The sequence below is a fragment of the Mus musculus genome, chromosome 17 (genome assembly GCF_000001635.26).
Source record: "Mus musculus strain C57BL/6J chromosome 17, GRCm38.p6 C57BL/6J".
Taxonomy (NCBI): domain Eukaryota; kingdom Metazoa; phylum Chordata; class Mammalia; order Rodentia; family Muridae; genus Mus; species Mus musculus.
This window is the reverse complement of record NC_000083.6, coordinates 13,033,647-13,050,868: the sequence shown is the minus strand read 5'-3', so window position 1 is coordinate 13,050,868 and position 17,222 is coordinate 13,033,647. Positions and strand designations below refer to the sequence as shown.

The 17,222-nt window shown below is 48.8% G+C and overlaps 1 long non-coding RNA gene across 2 annotated transcripts; it reads right to left on the bottom strand.

Annotated features, from left to right (window-relative positions):
* Window positions 1-10,805: 10,805 nt before the first annotated feature.
* Gm36117 (predicted gene, 36117) lies at window positions 10,806-16,125 on the bottom strand. 2 transcript variants are annotated; one of them, NR_155514.1, is made up of 3 exons: window positions 15,878-16,125; window positions 15,531-15,796; window positions 10,806-13,911 (listed from the first exon to the last, which is right to left on the bottom strand). It is a non-coding gene; the product is annotated as a predicted gene, 36117 (long non-coding RNA). The 2 variants fall into 2 exon arrangements; NR_155515.1 differs by having other exon boundaries at window positions 15,531-15,768.
* Between the last annotated feature and the right edge of the window lie 1,097 nt (window positions 16,126-17,222).

The window sequence follows — 17,222 nt, the reverse complement described above, 5'->3', positions numbered from 1 at the left end:
AGGTCACATTCTCTTTTTTTATATAAATTTCTCCTTTGTATAGGCTGTACAGAGTGTCTCAGAAAGTTCAGTGAGCTACCTCCCTCACTTTAAGAAATGTCTGCTAATTGCCTCAAAACTGATCTAGAAGTTTTTGCTTTGCTTTGAATGTCTGACTACTTTTTACTCTCCCTCCCCTGCTTTGGAAGAGATGCCTTAACTTTAATCTTCGTCCTGGGGAAAGGTACCTGGAATTGAATTGAGGTGCTTGAGGCAAGCCAGGGAACCTAAGGGCTGGCAGATCATGTCATGGGAGCTGGGGCTGCTCTTGTCTCCTCAGTCCTAGAGCACACAGGCCAAGGGCATCTGTTGAGCAGAGGGAAAGGCAATCTCATCACTTCTCTATCTCTGTTTGTATGCTCACATCTAGAAAGGCAGTTACAGCAGAGAAATCTCCACAATGCTTGTGGGGGCGCCTACTGCCGTCCTAAATGCTCTTACAATAGCCCTGGCTCTTCACACAGGCATCCTACAGTGTTCCCTGTTTGATGCCAAAGCTGACTGCAATGGCATCACCATGTCTGCTTACAGTGTTCCTTGCCTGCTTGGTAGATTCCTTGTCAGGACCCCACCTGTGACATTATGCAGAAAGGTAGAAAAGTCCCATAGAGTCCCCAGGGAACAGAGACTCTACAGCAGTATATTGGTTTTCAGGATTTATTTCCTTCTTAGAGAGCAGACTGTCTCTGGCCTGAGACAGAACTACAGCCTGACCAGGGTGTGACTAAAAATCTGCTGGGTGGAAGCATTCTGTGCTGTGCCCTCTTTCTTCCCTTTCAACTGAGGGAAATTGGCTCCAGTCTTCTCTCCCCACCCTCAGGCATCAGCAGTTTAAATGATGCTTTGAAAGCCTTCTATTTAGCATAAACATTCCCTATGTTGTGTTGTTATTGATCACATGAGTCTCAGATCTCTCCTACTCTTGGGTCTTTAAGTCTGCTACTGCACTTACACCAGACTGAACATCATGCCATTATCTGGACAGACTCTTCTCTTATGGAGCTGTAAAACAGACCATTGCCACTCCTTGTAAAGCTTTTCTGGGCAGGCGTAGGGAGGCCCAGGATCCAAGCTTTCCCTACCCATTCTCCAGTTTCTTGCCTTGGACTCCTCTCTCACTCCAGCGGTACTGCCTCATCTCTGCCAATTTTTGTCCCTGCCAAATGACACATCAATAAGCTCAGTGGTTTGGGAGACATCCTCAAACAACATCCCTGCCCTCAGGGTCTTATTTTCTGCCCCCACAGCAGGCACAGAGGAGGAAACACTGGTGCCTTAGCACGGACATGCTTAGCTGGACAAGATGGGGAATGACACAGTATTGACAAAGTCCCTTACCTTAAATCTATTCATGCATAGCCAGGGAGATCATGGCGATAGCATCTTGCTTTATCCCTTAGCTCTGTGCCCTGAGACAAGATGCATAACTGATTTCGTCTGTCCCCACCTCCAAGATGAGGGGAAAATATCTATAAGAAATCCTTGCAGGTATTAAACATGGAGAGCTTGTCCTGTCACAACCATTCAGTAGACATTAATTTAATCAGCACTTATTTCTGTTTGCCTTGCTGATTTTCCCATCAGTCTGTGGGCCTTGGAAACATTGTTTTTCACCAGCATGTCTCCAACCAGTTGAGCATACAGTTGATGCTCAGTGATGGGAACCTTGTAAGGTTCATTTAAACTAAAGGCTTTCCGTTCCCTTTGCCCACACTTTACAATGAGCATGCCTGGCTTCATCTCTCACATTGGGAAAAAGGATTTTTCTTGCCCAGGGTGGAGAGAGCTGTCCCTAAGGCATTCTCCTGGGTCACAGCTGCATTTGTGTAGAAGACTTAACCTCCCTCTAAACTGTCAGAGGGAGGCACTGACACAAAAGGAAATGGGGGACACTCGTAAACCACAGATCTCAGGGCCCCAGCTATGTCTTCTTTGGGTTGCACTGACAGGACCACAGTCTCTTTTTCAGCTAGCATCTCTCCAGGCTACTAGATTTTCAACTTTCTGGCAAAGATGGCACCATAGCTGTTATGGGTTTTGTTGATATTACACCTCTGTCAGATTCCCCTGGTCCTGACATCTTTTGTGAATATTCCCAGCTCCTGCCAGCCTCTGGCCTCCTCAGTCAGGGACATTCCCTTTGTGGAAACTCACCTGGACAACATCCCCAACAGTAGTTGGACACAGCAGGGACTCACCTGATACCCACATCCACTGTGTCCTTACCCACGCTGTTCCCTCACAGCCAAAACATCTGGCTCACTCTTCACCTCTAGTGATTTGCTAACAGCCCAATTCACAGAGACCACTTCATAAATGAACGGAAAAGGGAGCATATTAACCCAAGCTAACAATTGAACTCAATTATGTAGCAGGTTGGGGTTTGTTTGTTTTTAGATGTGTTGTGAAAGTCTGACTCCAGAGGCAAACTTAAGACGATCTCTTGGAGAGGCTTTAGGAAGACGCTGATAGAAATGAAAGCTAGTGGTGCTGTTTGCTGAAAGATTCCTTCTATGTGCACATGGTATTTTTGCCAGTAATCTAACTAACACTGGTCTACAGCTTATCTGTGGGGACTGTCTTGATGTGGAAGATCCAGCCCATTGTGGGCGGCACTATCCCCTAGGCTGAGGGTTCTGAGAAGTTTTGAGTCATTTCAAAGCCAAATGATGATGAGCAGGGCACAGCAGAATAGTGGACCAAAACATAGGGCTGGTAGAGTTTGGATGAAGACGAGGGACTCATGTTGACACCCCCAGAGGTTTTCATCTGTTAAAGTTCATGACGTCATATGCCATTCATGACATTATGTGCCATTTCACCGTGACTGCGTCGGTTCAGAGGCTCAGTCACTGTGCTGTGAAGCATTACCACCGTCCATCCCCAGAGCCTTTTCCTCCACAAGCACATGTGGTCAGCCCTCCTTACTTTGAGCCACACTCTCCTCTCTGTGTCTGGATCCAGCTCTCTAGATGCTTCTTATGAGTAGAGAACTACAGTGTGTGTTCCACAAAGGATGCATTCTACGAAGCATGGTATCCTCAGAGCTTACCCACCGGTGGCATGCATCACCTTCCTTTCTTTTCAATAAAAATAAAAACAGGAAAAATAAATCGTATCCGTTCCTGCATCTACTGATCGGTTCTTGGGTTGCTCATGCCTTTTGGCTGTTGTGAATGATTTGGTATGAGCACGTGTGCAGATGTCCCTGTAGGGTCTGCTTACAGGGAGGGAGTGGAGTTTCTGTGTCGCATGGTAATTCTCTTTTTAATGTTCTGGGGACTCTGTTTCCCCAGGGGCCACATCACTTTGACACTACCAGCACTTGCTGTACGGGGATTCCAAATCTTCACAACCTCACCAGCCCATTATAGGGTAGTTGTAGAAGACAGAAGGCAGAATTTCTTCCTGGGAATCTGAAAATGCTTCTTATGAAAACATGGACAAAGCTCTCAAAGCCAGCCCTTGGCAATGCCAGTGGGGAACACTGTAGTTATCCTTTACTTACATTCTCTTCCCATTGTTTTAGTCAATCGGGGCTGATAGAGCAAAACACCCATGGCTGAGGAGGCAAAGCGTGGGGGCTCACAGTGCTGGGAAGAAAGCAAACAACCAGGTTAAGACACTGGCAGAACAGGGTTGGTGAGGGCTGCTCTCAGTTCCAGAGGTGGCATCTTGAAAGTGTGTTTTCTTATGGTTGGAGGATCCTGGGAACATCTATGAGCCTTGAGTATAAGGGCATTGTGCTGGTTAGTTTTAAGTTTCAACTTGACATAAGTTAGAAATAACTAGGAAGAGAACCTTAATGAAAAATTATCTGGATCATACTGGCCTAAGGACATGCCTGTGGGGATTATCTTGGATGCTTGTTGACATAGGTAGTCCCAGCCCATTGTGGGCACCACCATTCCCTAGGTAGGAGGTTCTGAATGGTATAAGTATGAAGAAAGCTAGCTGAGAGCTAGCAAGGAAGTGAAATCCATGTATTTGTTCTCACTTTACTCTTGACTGGGCATGCCAAGCTTCAAATTACTACCTTGATTTCCCCACAATCCTGGACCAGAGTCCGGACTTGTCAGCCAATCAAATCTTTCCTACCTAACTTGCTTTTTGTCTGTGTTTCCCACAGCTTCAGAAGTGAAACTAGAGCAGGCAGAGATCTCATGGAACTCTTGGGGGTGCTTTGTTAATGGGTGTCTTCCTCCTGTGCCCTCCTTTCTCACAGCATTGGGGGCTGCATGACAATGAGGCAAAGTGCTCCATTAACAACCACTATCTGGATTTCAAGTTTCCGCAGGGTGACATTTATGTTCCCCTCTAGGACAGATCTGTGACTTGAGTCCTACTCCACTCTATGAGTAGAAATGAAACTGTCCTCCAGGGTCCTGCTAGGACTCATAGGCTTTTAAAGACAAGTATTAGGGCATGCATGATAGTGAATTCTAGCAAGCCAGCTAGGATCCACACGGGAGCCATGCTGTCCCCTGTGCTCACGGTCTCCTTTCTCATTCAGGACCTGACTCTGGTCAGGGAATGCGGAAGGAAGGAGTCCAACCATCTCTACCCAAGGGTCTAGTGTGGTGCTAGTGGGCATAACCATTACAAGTTTGATTTCTTTTCAGTTAGTTTCAATCTGTAGAAAAAATACCCTCCCTGGATATTTTGAAGTCCCGTTTCTTTGTGTGAGCCTTTGAGAGGCACTGAAGAGGCTTGGAGGTCCACAGCAACATGTCCTCAAGTGTCTGTGCTGTGGACTGCAAGCGAAGGGCAGCCACCAACTCTGTTTTGCCTTGGAGAGTGTGTTACAATGTGCTTGAAAGCGAACAAGAGGCTGGAGTGTGGCTCAATCAAAGAGCGCTGCCCTAGGGTGTGCTAGGCTCTGAATATGATTTCCAACACCACAAACTCTTCATCCATTATATTTTTAGAGGTGATTCTGTAGCCCTCATGTGTGAAATCCATGATATCCATCAGGGTTCGTCCACAGTCACTTTGGTAATAGGTTAGCTCACTGAGGGATGTCCTGGACCCCATTCTCCAACTGCCAGAGGTGTCACCAAGCAGAAACACCCAGATGAGAGCAAAAGTGCCCGGGAATGACACATGGGAGCCAGTGTGACTGTCTGCCGTCCCGAGATTGATCTACCTCCCTTAGCAGAATAATGGAGACTTAATCTAAGGGTGTAGGATGAGTAGTACTAAGACTACCTAGTACTAAGTGCTTAGTACATAGACTAAGGGATCATAGACTAGGGACGGCGGTTCAAGCATTGTGAGAGGGGAGGTGCCTCTCGCCCAAGTCAGTCACCACTGCCTGTTCCCCACTGTCAGTACATATATCCTCGTAGCCTTCCTCAGAGATACAATAATTTCACATCTCACACATGACTTTGGGGATTATTTTCTTTATCAGTCTCTGTAGGACCTGGACCAGCAGGTCTCTCTTCAGTGACAGGGTCCCAAGTGTAAGGACCAGGACATTAGAAGATAAGAAGTTGGATAAGTTTGGGATTGGGAAGTCTTGCATAACCTGTGTCTTATGCCAAACTGGCTTATTAAGAAGTACAGCTTCTTATGTACTATTTCCTGGGAGAAAAGGGGCGGTGTCAGCTGAAAGCTATCACACAGTGGAGCGAAATCAGCAAGAGGCTAACCAAGCATCCCTGTACAGAGGGAACACAAGATATCTCAAGGGTGCCATCGGCTGAGCACAGAGGCCTTGGGGCTGATAACTCAGGTGTCTTCAGGGAGAAAAGCCAAGTTCCCAAGAACCAAAACTTTAAACTCCCTCAAGGCCCCCAGCTCCAGAACAGCCTTGCCAGGTCTGGCTCTGGACAAGTACAGAGAACTAGGTTCCGTCTGTCCTTTCTGCAGAGTTCCTGAGAAAGCCTTGTATCAGTCTGGCTTTCAATACCTGCAAGGTACCCTGGGCCCCACACACTTCCCAGAGAGCCCCATCATGGCTTAACACCTTTCAGGCAGTGTGTTGGCTTAGAAATAAAAAAAAAAAAAAAAACTGGGGACTGAGAACAGACTGAGTCCCAGGACTGGGAAGGGTGATCTCTTTCTGTTCCAGTTTCTGCAGTGTCACTTTGCATTACAAAGGACATCTTTCAAAGGAGCTGGCAGAAGGCAATTCACCTCTTTCAGTGATACAACTGTCTGCGGTGAGGCAGGGAGGTGCTGCAGAGCCAAACTGAAGGGCTAAAAGGATCAGAGAATCTGGGTGGGGGGTGGGGGTGGGGTTAGCTCAGGGCTGCATGTCCCTGAGCACCTTGTTGGGGTGAAGGGTGACTTCTTAGTCACTAATGGCCCAGTGCCTGTCCCTACTCTACATGACCTTGTAGCCCTCCTTCCTCTGGGGTCAACAGCCCCCCTCAGATGCAGGCAGAAAGGCCTAGATGGTGCTCAGAGCTCCACTGGCCAGGGCTCTCTCCAGTGTGAAATTAAAAATTTGTGCATCTAAGCCCTTCCACCCAAGGAACAACTAGAGTTAACACCTTGGGTTCCAAGGATGCTGCCACACACTGGTCATCTCAAGGCTTTTCACCTGTGTAGGTCTATTGTGACATTTATGATTCTCAGCTTCTGCCAGTGTGGACCATCAGAGCACAGATTCCATGTTCTGCTCAGAACTCAGGACTAGCAGTCGCTTGTCCAGGATGCAGAAGGAACCAGAAGCAAACACTGGCTAGCAGCCTCACCTGGGGGCCCTGTCTAGAGCAGTGTCTGGCTTCTGAGAGAGCTAGCAAAGGAAAAGACCAGAGAAGCCTATCAGGGTTGAGCAGGGAAGTGTCGAGTATGTGGACGTACTGCCCTCTAGTGTCAGACTTTAGCAACTGCATACAGACACAACTTGCATAAGGCATGGTGGCCATGTTTCCAGAAAGAGCTCTCCCACACTCCCCTGGAATGGTGGAGGATATGTGTGTGTGTTTGTGTGTATGTGTGTGATGTGTGTTGAGGGCATGTGGAGTTGGCCATGCCCTACATCAGGGGTGGGGTGAGGTGGGGTGGGGGGGCAGGCAGGGTGGGAGGCACCTTCCAGATACTGGGTTCTCAGAAGCCAAGCGTCCAAATTTGGGCAGCCTGTCCTGACCCCTACGAATGACAACAGTTGAGGCTCAGCTGTGAGACAGGGAGACTCATCCGTGTGAACTTAGCTTTGTTCCCGTTCCACATGGTAAACAGGGGATGTCCTGTTTGAAAAGGGCTTGGGGACCATTTGTATTTAGGGCTGGGGCAGGGGGCTGTAGTGTTTTACCATGGTTTCTTCTCTTTGAGACAAACTCTCACTGCGTAGCTCAGGCTGGCCAGAAGCCTAAGGTCCTCTAGAAGCACACACCACCATGTCTACCACTGCCTTACTGTCATGGCATGGCTCCCAAGAGATCAAACTCGGAGACTGCTCCTGTCTGGTGCCAAGGACTTTACGGCTTTGGGATTCTTGAGAGATTTTCTGGATTCCAACGGCAGAGTCCGATAGCAGTTCAGATGTCTTAGTTTGGGTGAGGAGTCTAGTTCTCATCTCGGGTGAATGAAGTTAAATATTCTTTTCTTCTGAGGGCACACTCACCTTTTCAGTGGCAAGTCAGGACCGAGAAGCAAATCCTGCTGGACCCACTCTCTAGGTCCCTAGTTTTAATCACAGGCATGGGACGTGGCAGCCTGTGGGGTCAGTCCAGTCTGCCTCTGGCCAGGGTTTCCAATTGTGTCGCAAGTCCCATACTCTGGGGTGGAGTACAGGAGGACCAAAATCAGTGGCAGACGGGGACTCCCAACAGCACTTTCCCCCAAGCTGCTGAACCTGGTGCTGTGGTGAGAACTGGCTTCTTGCCTAAGCTCAAGTGGGATGAGAAGAACACATTGATGATGCTCTCTGTGCCTGCTTACCCGTCATTCCTCGCCGGAGCAGGGTGGCAAACATCCACACTGGACAGACGTCACATGGGAGTGTTTTTCAATTCTACATTTTGCTGTTTTATCGCGAGTCTTGCTGTGTTGCTCAGGTTGGCCTTAAACTCTTTGGTTCAGGTGATCCTCCTGCCTCAGGCTCTCAAGTGGCTGGGACTACATCCGGGTGCCTTTGTGGTCTGCTCATCTATTTTCACCTTAGATCATGGGTTTCTAGCCAAGAAAGGGGGTCAGGTCGATAAGAGGATAAAGGTGCTGAGTCAGCTATTGGAGGGGCAGGACCAGGCATGGTTTGTGCTCTGCTTCCTCCTCTGCCCCAACGCCAGCAGCTCCCTCTGCTCCCCGCCCCTCCCTGCGGGCTGCCCCCTCCCTCTCTGTATTTCACTCACTCGGTGGTTGTTCTGCCCTCTCCTTGCTAATAGGCACCAATTTCTTGAGAGGTAGAACCACATTTATGACAGGACAGACAGAACTCCCAGGTCAGGTGACTTTTACACCATGTGACCTGGAAGAGTCTCACCCTGGGCCACCCTGGCAATGACTGTTGAGTGGTGTCTGGCCTGCTTTGCAGATGAGATTTATTCATTATGTGGGGAAGGTCATGGGCCTTAACTACTAGAATCCGTGATCCTCAAATTCAGGTGACTCTTCAGTCCCAGAGTGAGGTGGGCCACTCTGAGAAGACTTGATCTCAGCAGCTGTTGGTGCCCTGTTGTGCTTGGAGAAAAGCAATCGGCAGAGTCAAGTCTGCAGTTGGCAACTTGTGATACCTTGGAGGTGGGTGTTGCTTAGATGCAGCTGAGCTGAGGAGGGCAGGTGTCTTGACAAAATAACACAAGAAACAGTGACAGTCCAGGACAAGCCTACCTTCTATTCCCAGCCTTGCAGACCCACGCAGAACTCTTCTGCTGGGAACGCAGAGCCACTTGTTGGGGTTGGGCGGGGACAAGTCTCTTACATGCTGCAATCACAGCTGCTTTGATTCTTGACTAACTTTCTAAGGACACCTGTGGAGCAGACAGTATTGGCTTGTCTCTGTGCAAGGGCAGGTGAGCTACCTGTCCAGTGTCTTTCTTTATAGGCAATGCTCATTTCAGTGTTAATTATGGGAGGGTTTGCTTACAGCCCCGCTCAGGAATCTTGGGATCACTGAACATACGACGTTCATGCTCTTATAAGCTGTGTGGTCCCTTCCCCAGTGGTTGTGAGACTTTGTTAGCATCTTCAGGACTGGCAGGCTCAGTTATTGGCCTGTAAATGGGGCAAAGATCAAGAAACCACAGTACTTCATACCTGATTCCTCTAACCTAGAAAGCACAGAGGCCCGCAGCTGGAAGCAGACCTGCACTTGACTGTGTGGGACTCCATCGGTGGAATGGAACTGCCAACTTCCCCCCCTGCCCCCCCCCCCGCTTCAACACCAAATCCCTAGAACCAGCATGTATGTCAGGTTGGGGGACAAAGAGGGGTTGAGGTGAAGACTGGAGTGGGAGGACAGAGGATCTTTCCATGTCTTCCATGTATCTGAGGGGAAGAAGCTGTTTTTAGTGACTTTGCTGTCATGCTGAAATCTCTTTAGGGAGCTCTGGTGTTCCTGCCTGCTCAGAGCTCCAACAGGGCTGGAAAAATCCGCCATGGTGGGAAGCCTGGCACATGGGCTTGTATGACAGCCAAGCATACATCTGTGTTTGTGTGGTACATGCCGGACACGGTGCAGGACGGTAAGCAGAGGACATACAGGTACTGCCTATTGACATAAACTCCCTAGGAATTCACCAACCAAGAAGTTAGATCAAATAGTCAAAGACTAACAGTGTAGATTCATTTTCACCTAATTTAAGGAAGGAAGGACCCATGAGGGCAGGGGACAAAGCAACTCTTCATCACTTGTTTTGATACACAGCATAATGTCAGTGCTCCCAGCTTAACACAGGAGAGCACATCTCATACGTGTAGATTTAAAAGCATGTGTACATAAATGTGCTTCTATTCCCAGGCTTGCAGACCCACGCAGAACTCTTCTGCTGGGAACGCAGAGCCACTTGTTGGGGTTGGGCAGGGGGCAAGTCTCTTACATGCTGCAATCACAGCTGTATATACATGCATACTCGCTTGCATTTATGCAAATATGCCAACTCATACCTCTCTACGCATACATGCCAATATAATATACACATAAGTGTGCACATATTCTCATACATTCATGGGTATGCATTTTATATATAACCACTACTTCCCCCCCCCGCCATTTATGCAAATATGCCAACTCATACCTCTCTACGCATACATGCCAATATAATATACACATAAGTGTGCACATATTCTCATACATTCATGGGTATGCATTTTATATATAACCACTACTCCCCCCCCCGCCATTTATGCAAATATGCCAACTCATACCTCTCTACGCATACATGCCAATATAATATACACATAAGTGTGCACATATTCTCATACATTCATGGGTATGCATTTTATATATAACCACTACTTCCCACCCCCCCGCTCTGAAATTGTAGTGGATGGTGTTCTGACTCATTTTCTCACGAGGTATACATATATAAATGCACACAGACACATATACACAACATTTTCAAGTGGATAGATCCCTGATGCTCTAAATTACAAATGCATGTATACACAAATAAGTGTGTGTGTGTGTGTGTGTGTGTGTGCAAGGCTCTTAAGTGGAGAGGCCAGTGCTATGCCTCCTCCCCACGAAGTTCAGTGGCAGCAGAGGTTCACAGTCACTTAGAGTCAGAGGAGAAGACAGAGGAACTAAGGAGCGTTCTGTGAACTGTTATTAGCAACTCAGAAAGTGCAAAGGGTCTCATTATCCCAGAAAAATATTACACTTCATAAAATCCATGTTTATTCAAAAAATCTCATGGGAAAGTTTGGAAAGCATAATAAATATCTGTACAGTGGCCGCCGTCTCAACACACAGCCAGAAAGTGTGAACATGGAGTGAGCTGTAAACGGAACTGCTGATCATGTAAACGCAGCGCAGGCTGGGAGTGGGGTGGTGCCTTTCACCTGCACAGACGAGCCATGCTGGCTTCCCCTTCCACCTGTCCCTGCCACAGAGGGACCCCAGAGACCTTTCCCACTCCAGGTGTCTCACAGTCTTGCGGGTGGTGAAGGGCAGCAAAATGTGCCAGAGAGAATGAAGAGTCACGGTGTATCTCCTCCTATGCTTGAGAGAAGCGGTACAATGCAGGGGAAATCCCAACGGGCATCTTAAGGAAGAACACCATTTAATCAGGAATACTGCTGACATTAGATACCATCAGGACGATCCTCACTTAAAAAGCCAAACAATATCCAAAGACCAGTGCACACAGGTAGTTCAAAATCACACACGTTCCAACCATAGGACAGGGGACGTTCACGGCTTGCCTGCCATTGACTCTGGGGTACAGAATCTGACAAGCACCCCATCCCCACCTCCTTCAGTGGAGCGCTCATCATGTTCTCAGCCCAAACAGGGCAGGAGCTGCAGTGGGATAGCCCAAAAGTAGCTCTGGGGATGGGTAAAGGAGTTCCAGGATGTAGGCTGGGCTTTCCCATGACAAATTCTGTAGCTACACAAGTAGTCATTTGTGTAGAGAATACAGAGCCTTTCCTCGTGTTGGGTAAAGGGTCACAGGCCAGGTAAACACCGGGGACACGGGGTTACATGCCACAGCAGACTGCTGTGGCACTGAAGACTTTAAAGAACAGGGATTAAAACGATCCTGTCACGTGCTCCTCTGACTGACTCCACAAGAGATTTCAAGTATCAAGTACTGGGTGAGGTGGGAATGTGGGGTACTCCACTCTCTGCAGGGCAAGGCTGAGCATCCTTCCAGACACATCCAGAGGATGCGTTTGGTTTGACTGATGGTCTCCTCCATCCCTTTGGCGAGAGTAGGCTGAGTGTAAAGCAGGTAACCTCACATTACTGAAAGAGGTGATGCGGCCACATGACCATGAAGGGGACAGGTTATGCTCGCCTCCTCAGCCATGCCTTCTGTGTTCTGTTGTTCTTTCTTTTCATTAGAACATGTACACTTGAAGCTGCAAGCAAACCCAGCCTGAGCCGTGAGCAGCTGGAGCAAGGGTGCATGCCAGAGAGGCCCTCGGAGGGTGCCAGAGCTCCTGTTCATTTCCCAGAGGACAGAATCTGTCACTAAGACTACCCACTATACTTTCCCTCTGGATTTCTATCAAGAATCGGAAGGATTCAGGCCCAGAACATTAACTGGGAGATGATCTCAGCCTTGGGCAGAGCATTCACTGAGAAAGCAGGAGACCATCCCCAGGGACACTGGAAATGGCACACAGTCTATCCCCACTCTGTATTTTATAATTCTCAAACAGAACAGAGTCCAGTGGAGTAATTAAAGCTTCAGAAATACGTTTACGTTTTGAGGTCTGAAATAATTAGACTGAGCAAAGGAATTATGTTCTGAACATTCCACTGGGGCAGGCATTGCAGAAGCAGCCGTGGTCCACCTGTGGTCTTCCTAGTGTAAGCCTGCTGTGGCCAACAGGCGCCTCCTACAGGTGCCTCTACTGGGCAGAGGGGCTGCTTCTCAGACTGGCAGGTTCTGAGCCACAGTGGAGTGTCTTCTGACCTGAGTCCACTATCCTCAGCAGCCTCCAGAGAGACTTCAGGACACACAAGTCCCTCCTCTCCGACCAGGAGGAGTGGAGCACGCCACGGGGGAAGGGTCTCACTCGGTTACTCTGCATGAAGAGTATGCCACAGATAGCCTGGTCCGTGTAACTACTGCTCCCTGCGCAGACTACAGCCTGAAAACAGGTTAGACAACAGAAACACAAGATGCAACATAGGACCACAGCTTCTAAGAAGAGCATCACTCCCACTGACAACTTGTCCAGGCACCTTCTGCCTGTCTAAGGCAAGGGGCTCAGGTGTCTCTCCTGTCCTCAGTCAAGAAGGGATAGAGGGGTAGAGGAGAAGACATTCTCTGTGGCCCAGGAAAGCAGAGAGAGAGTGAATATGCTATACCACAGCAGGCAAATATGAGCAGAGATGCCAACACACCCAGCAATGGCAGAGCCCCACTCTCTCCAGTGTCCCTGGGGCCACAGGGTTAAGGGGGCAGCAGTGTAGTGGGTACTGGCTCTGCCCGGCAATTTCCTGGGGCTCCTGTCTCAACCAACAGAAATCACGCTCTCAAATAGACTCTACCCATCTAGACTCTTGGGTTGGTTGCTTTCATCCTGCCAAGTCAGTGACAGAGTCAGGGAGAAGCTACCCAGCATCTTGCTTGAGAGCAGGAGGGTGGTGAGAGGCACTCTTTGGGTGATTGTGGACAGAGTCAGGCATCTAAGCTGGATGCTTTCACAGGGCCACTGGCATTGCCAGAACATCCAGAAACATCCAGCTCTTCGAAAGTGGCTCTGCTGTCTCCAGGCAGGGACTGTGCACTAACACTCTCAGAGAGACAGTGGGACACGTAGGTGACATCAGGATGGTAAAAGAGCTCTGCTTTGGGCATAAGCCATGACATGGAGACACTGAGAGCCCTGAGTGAGCCCAGGGAGGCCCCAGCAGGGTGCTATGAGGTGACAGATTCATTTGGTTTCACTCAGGAGGAGAGAGAGAGCGGGCGGAGAGGTCGGCGCAGCAAGGCTCAGACATCCTGGGCAGGACCCTTTCTAGGGCTGCAAAGGAAACAGAGAGATAGCCAAGGCCAGATCCATCTTTGTGCTGGACTCATGGGCACTCAAGTGCCCATGAACAGGACCTGTGTCTGGCGTCTGTGAGGCTGAGAGGACGTTGGGCAGGGCGACTGAGGCTGGAGACTTGGCTGGCCACTACAACCTGGTAGACGTGAGTCTCTTCATGCCTCTGCGTTGGGCCAAGCTAGATGAGAGCACAGGCTCTAGCCTCGGTGCCTGTGGGGTCCTGTTCAGAGCAAAGTAGGTGGCCGCCATGGCGCCCTGTAGGAGGAAAGGCGGGCAGGTGAGCATGGTGCCCAACTACTCTTGAATAGGAAGCTGGAAACACGGGACCTTGAGAGCCTCAGTCTACCCCCATGTAAAGCAGGGAAGGCCCTCCTCCAAGATTCCTGGTACACTAGGACACCAGTTATGCTGCAATGCCTACCACGTGGTCAGCCCACACATGACCGTTACTACCTCAGCATCCCAGGCTGGGGATTTAAGACTGGAGTGGAGCTCCTGGGAAGATTTTGGGATAATCTTCCTGATGGCAGGAAGGCAGATGTGTTTTGGGACCAGCTGGGTCCCCAGGAATTCACTGTCAATGATTCTTAGGCTCTGCTAGTCTGAAGCAGTGTAAACTAACCTGGGCGGCTAGGCTCATCTTGGTGTAGACACAACCAGGATCTGCCTTCTAACAGGACTGGGCTTGGACTAAATGTACTTACTAGAAGGGTGGTCTAGCCTGGACCTTGGGTCTGCCCAGCAGGTGGAAGCTGCTTAAACAGGACTTGTGAGCACAAAGGGAACTTTTACAGACTTCTGGTCCAGACTGAGGGCTCCGGGGCTTAGGGCTGCACAGCCACGGTACCAGACACCACCCCTACACCAAAGCTGTCACTTAGACACAATTTGTGCACAGGTGATAAAGTGACACTTACGTGCCTATACCTGGTGACCTTACACACTACAGTTTTTGGGTGTGGGCATTTTCTTGGGGCTTTAGTGTATGTGCTTGTGTGTGTATATGTGTGTTTAGACAGGGTTTAGCATTTACTATGCAGATCAACCTGACTATGAATTCATAAAGAGCCTCCTGCCTCTGCCTCCTAAGTGCTGGAATTAAAGGCGTGTGCCACCGGGCTTTATTTAAAAAACTAAAATGCTTATAAAGAATTTAAGGGAGCCTCAAGCATGATGCTGGGGTATAGCTTGGTGGTAGAAATATATGTTAAGCTGGGCGGTGGTGGCACAGGCCTTTAACCCAGCACTTGGAAGGTAGAGGCAGGTGGATTTCTGAGTTCGAGGCCAGCCTGTCTACAGAGTGAGTTCCAGGACAGCCAGGGATATACAGAGAAACCTTGTCTCAGGAAAAAAACAAACAAACAAAAAAAAAAAAAAAACAAAGAGAGAGAGAAAGAAAGAAGGAAATACATGTTTAGCATGCATGAAGCCTTGGGTTCCATCTGCAGCACCCAGGACAAATAGGGGAAACATATTCTTTGTGTGTGTAGAGGATGTAGGTATCTGTTCAGGTGGATTTGTGAATGTGTATATGTGGCTGCACATACATGTGTGTGTGTGTGTGTGTGTGTGTGTGTGTGTATGTGGAGGGTAGAAGTTCATATCAGATGTTTTCCTTGATTGCTCTCCACGTTATTTTTTGAGATGGTTTATCTCCCTGTACTCAGAGCTCCTTGACTCAGCTAGATTGGCAGGTCAATGGGCATCACTACATCTAGCTTCTAGAAGAATCTGGATCCAGCCCCTTCTGCATATGTGCCAGACACTTTATCAACTACATTATCTTTGAGCTCTCTAAATCTATTCTTAAATGTGGTTGTATTTCAAAAGAAAAGAGGAAAGAGTGGAAAATTCCATTACGCATCAGCCCTCACCTTGCTGGGGGCTGCTGGAAGAGACTGGTCCTGCATGCTGGGTCTAGATTTGGTAAGTCCGAAGCAGAGCTGTTGGTGGCCCAGCAGGGCGATGAAGTCAGCTCATGTCAGCAGTAATGACAGTCACAGATCCTGGGAGGGACTGAAGATTCCTCCCTAACCACTGGCCAAGGCCAATGTGGCTTCCTGGCTATCACCTTGGACAGCTTCCAGAATCACGACTTCCAAAGGCTTTTTCCTAGGGTCCGGGTTGCAAAGATGAGCCTCTGGAAAAACGTCCAACTCATGACCTGTGTCCCACATAACCTCTGTCCTGCATCCAGAAGCCTCGTTGAAATTCCACTCACCTCCAAAGAGCTTTGACTGGGACCAAAGACTTCTGTGGTATTGGAGGTTGGGTCTGCAAGCCTTTTTCTCCCTTTCTCTCCACAGCTTAGAAAGAGCAGAGTGAACACAGGCCTCATTCCCCAGAAGAAAACAAAAGCAGGAGAAGCATGATTAGTAGGACCCCAGTAAGCATGATTAGTAGGACCTCAGTAAGCATGATTAGTAGGACCTCAGTAAGCATGATTAGTAGGACCTCAGTAAGCATGATTAGTAGGACCTCAGTAAGCATGATTAGTAGGACCTCAGTAAGCATGATTAGTAGGACCTCAGTAAGCATGATTAGTAGGACCCGTGTCACTCTCAATGTCAATGAGCCAAGACAACAACTCCAGCAGAGATTTTCTTAGTCAGACCGCCAACTATTTACATTTTTCTTATCTTTTTCTGCCAGAGAGCTGAGATCTGTGTTTCTCTGTACATCCTCCTAGATGGCTCCCCGACTTCTGCAGACCCAGAACCTCAGAGAACCCTGCAGAGGCTTCAGGAGCCAATGTTTAGGATGGGGTAGTCACTCTCTAAGCTATAAGCTCCAGGTCCTCTGTAAGGTAGTAAGGCCTGCTTTGGCTCATTCCAACCTTTGGTTCTGCCCAGCCAGGTTCCTAACAGTCCTTGCCAAACTGTTGAGGGTTAGCAAGAGGCCAGATGTTCTGCCTAGCTTTGAGGAGGGGAGGCAGGGCAGCGAGGGGGAGCCAGCATGTTCAGCTACTTTGCAGGCTAAGCTTGGGTCACATATTACCCTTGGGGCATGAGGCCTGTCCTGCTGCCAGCCCTGAGTTCCCAGACTTGATTCTCCTGATGTTCTCCACCATTCCATTCCCCACCACTGGTCTTGTGCAGACATGTTCTTCCCTCCATTCTCACCAGTCTTTCATGGAGGTAGCATCTCTCCTCTGAGGGAAATGAAACCCCAGGGCCTTGACAGACTCAGACACACTCTCATGCAATCACAAGGTATACTGGTTGTCTTTCAAGAATGGCTTGGGACCACTTTGCCAAGAACAGACATGCAGAGAGAGCCAGTCAGTCTACTCTGTGACCTTTTTAACATCATAAGCTCAAAATCTTCCATCCAGGATGTGGAGATCACACTTGGGGCAGGGCAACAGGGCCTGTGAAGAGGCCTGATGCCATCCCATGTCCTTTTTCTCTGAATGGGTGGGGGTCCTCCAGGGTAGTCCTCATCCCTCAAATTTCAAGTCTCTATAAGACTTCGTACTTCCTTTCCCACTGAGGCCTGAGAAGGCAGCCTAGCTAGAAGAACATACCCTGCATACAGGCAACAGCTTTTAGAATAGCCCCTATCAC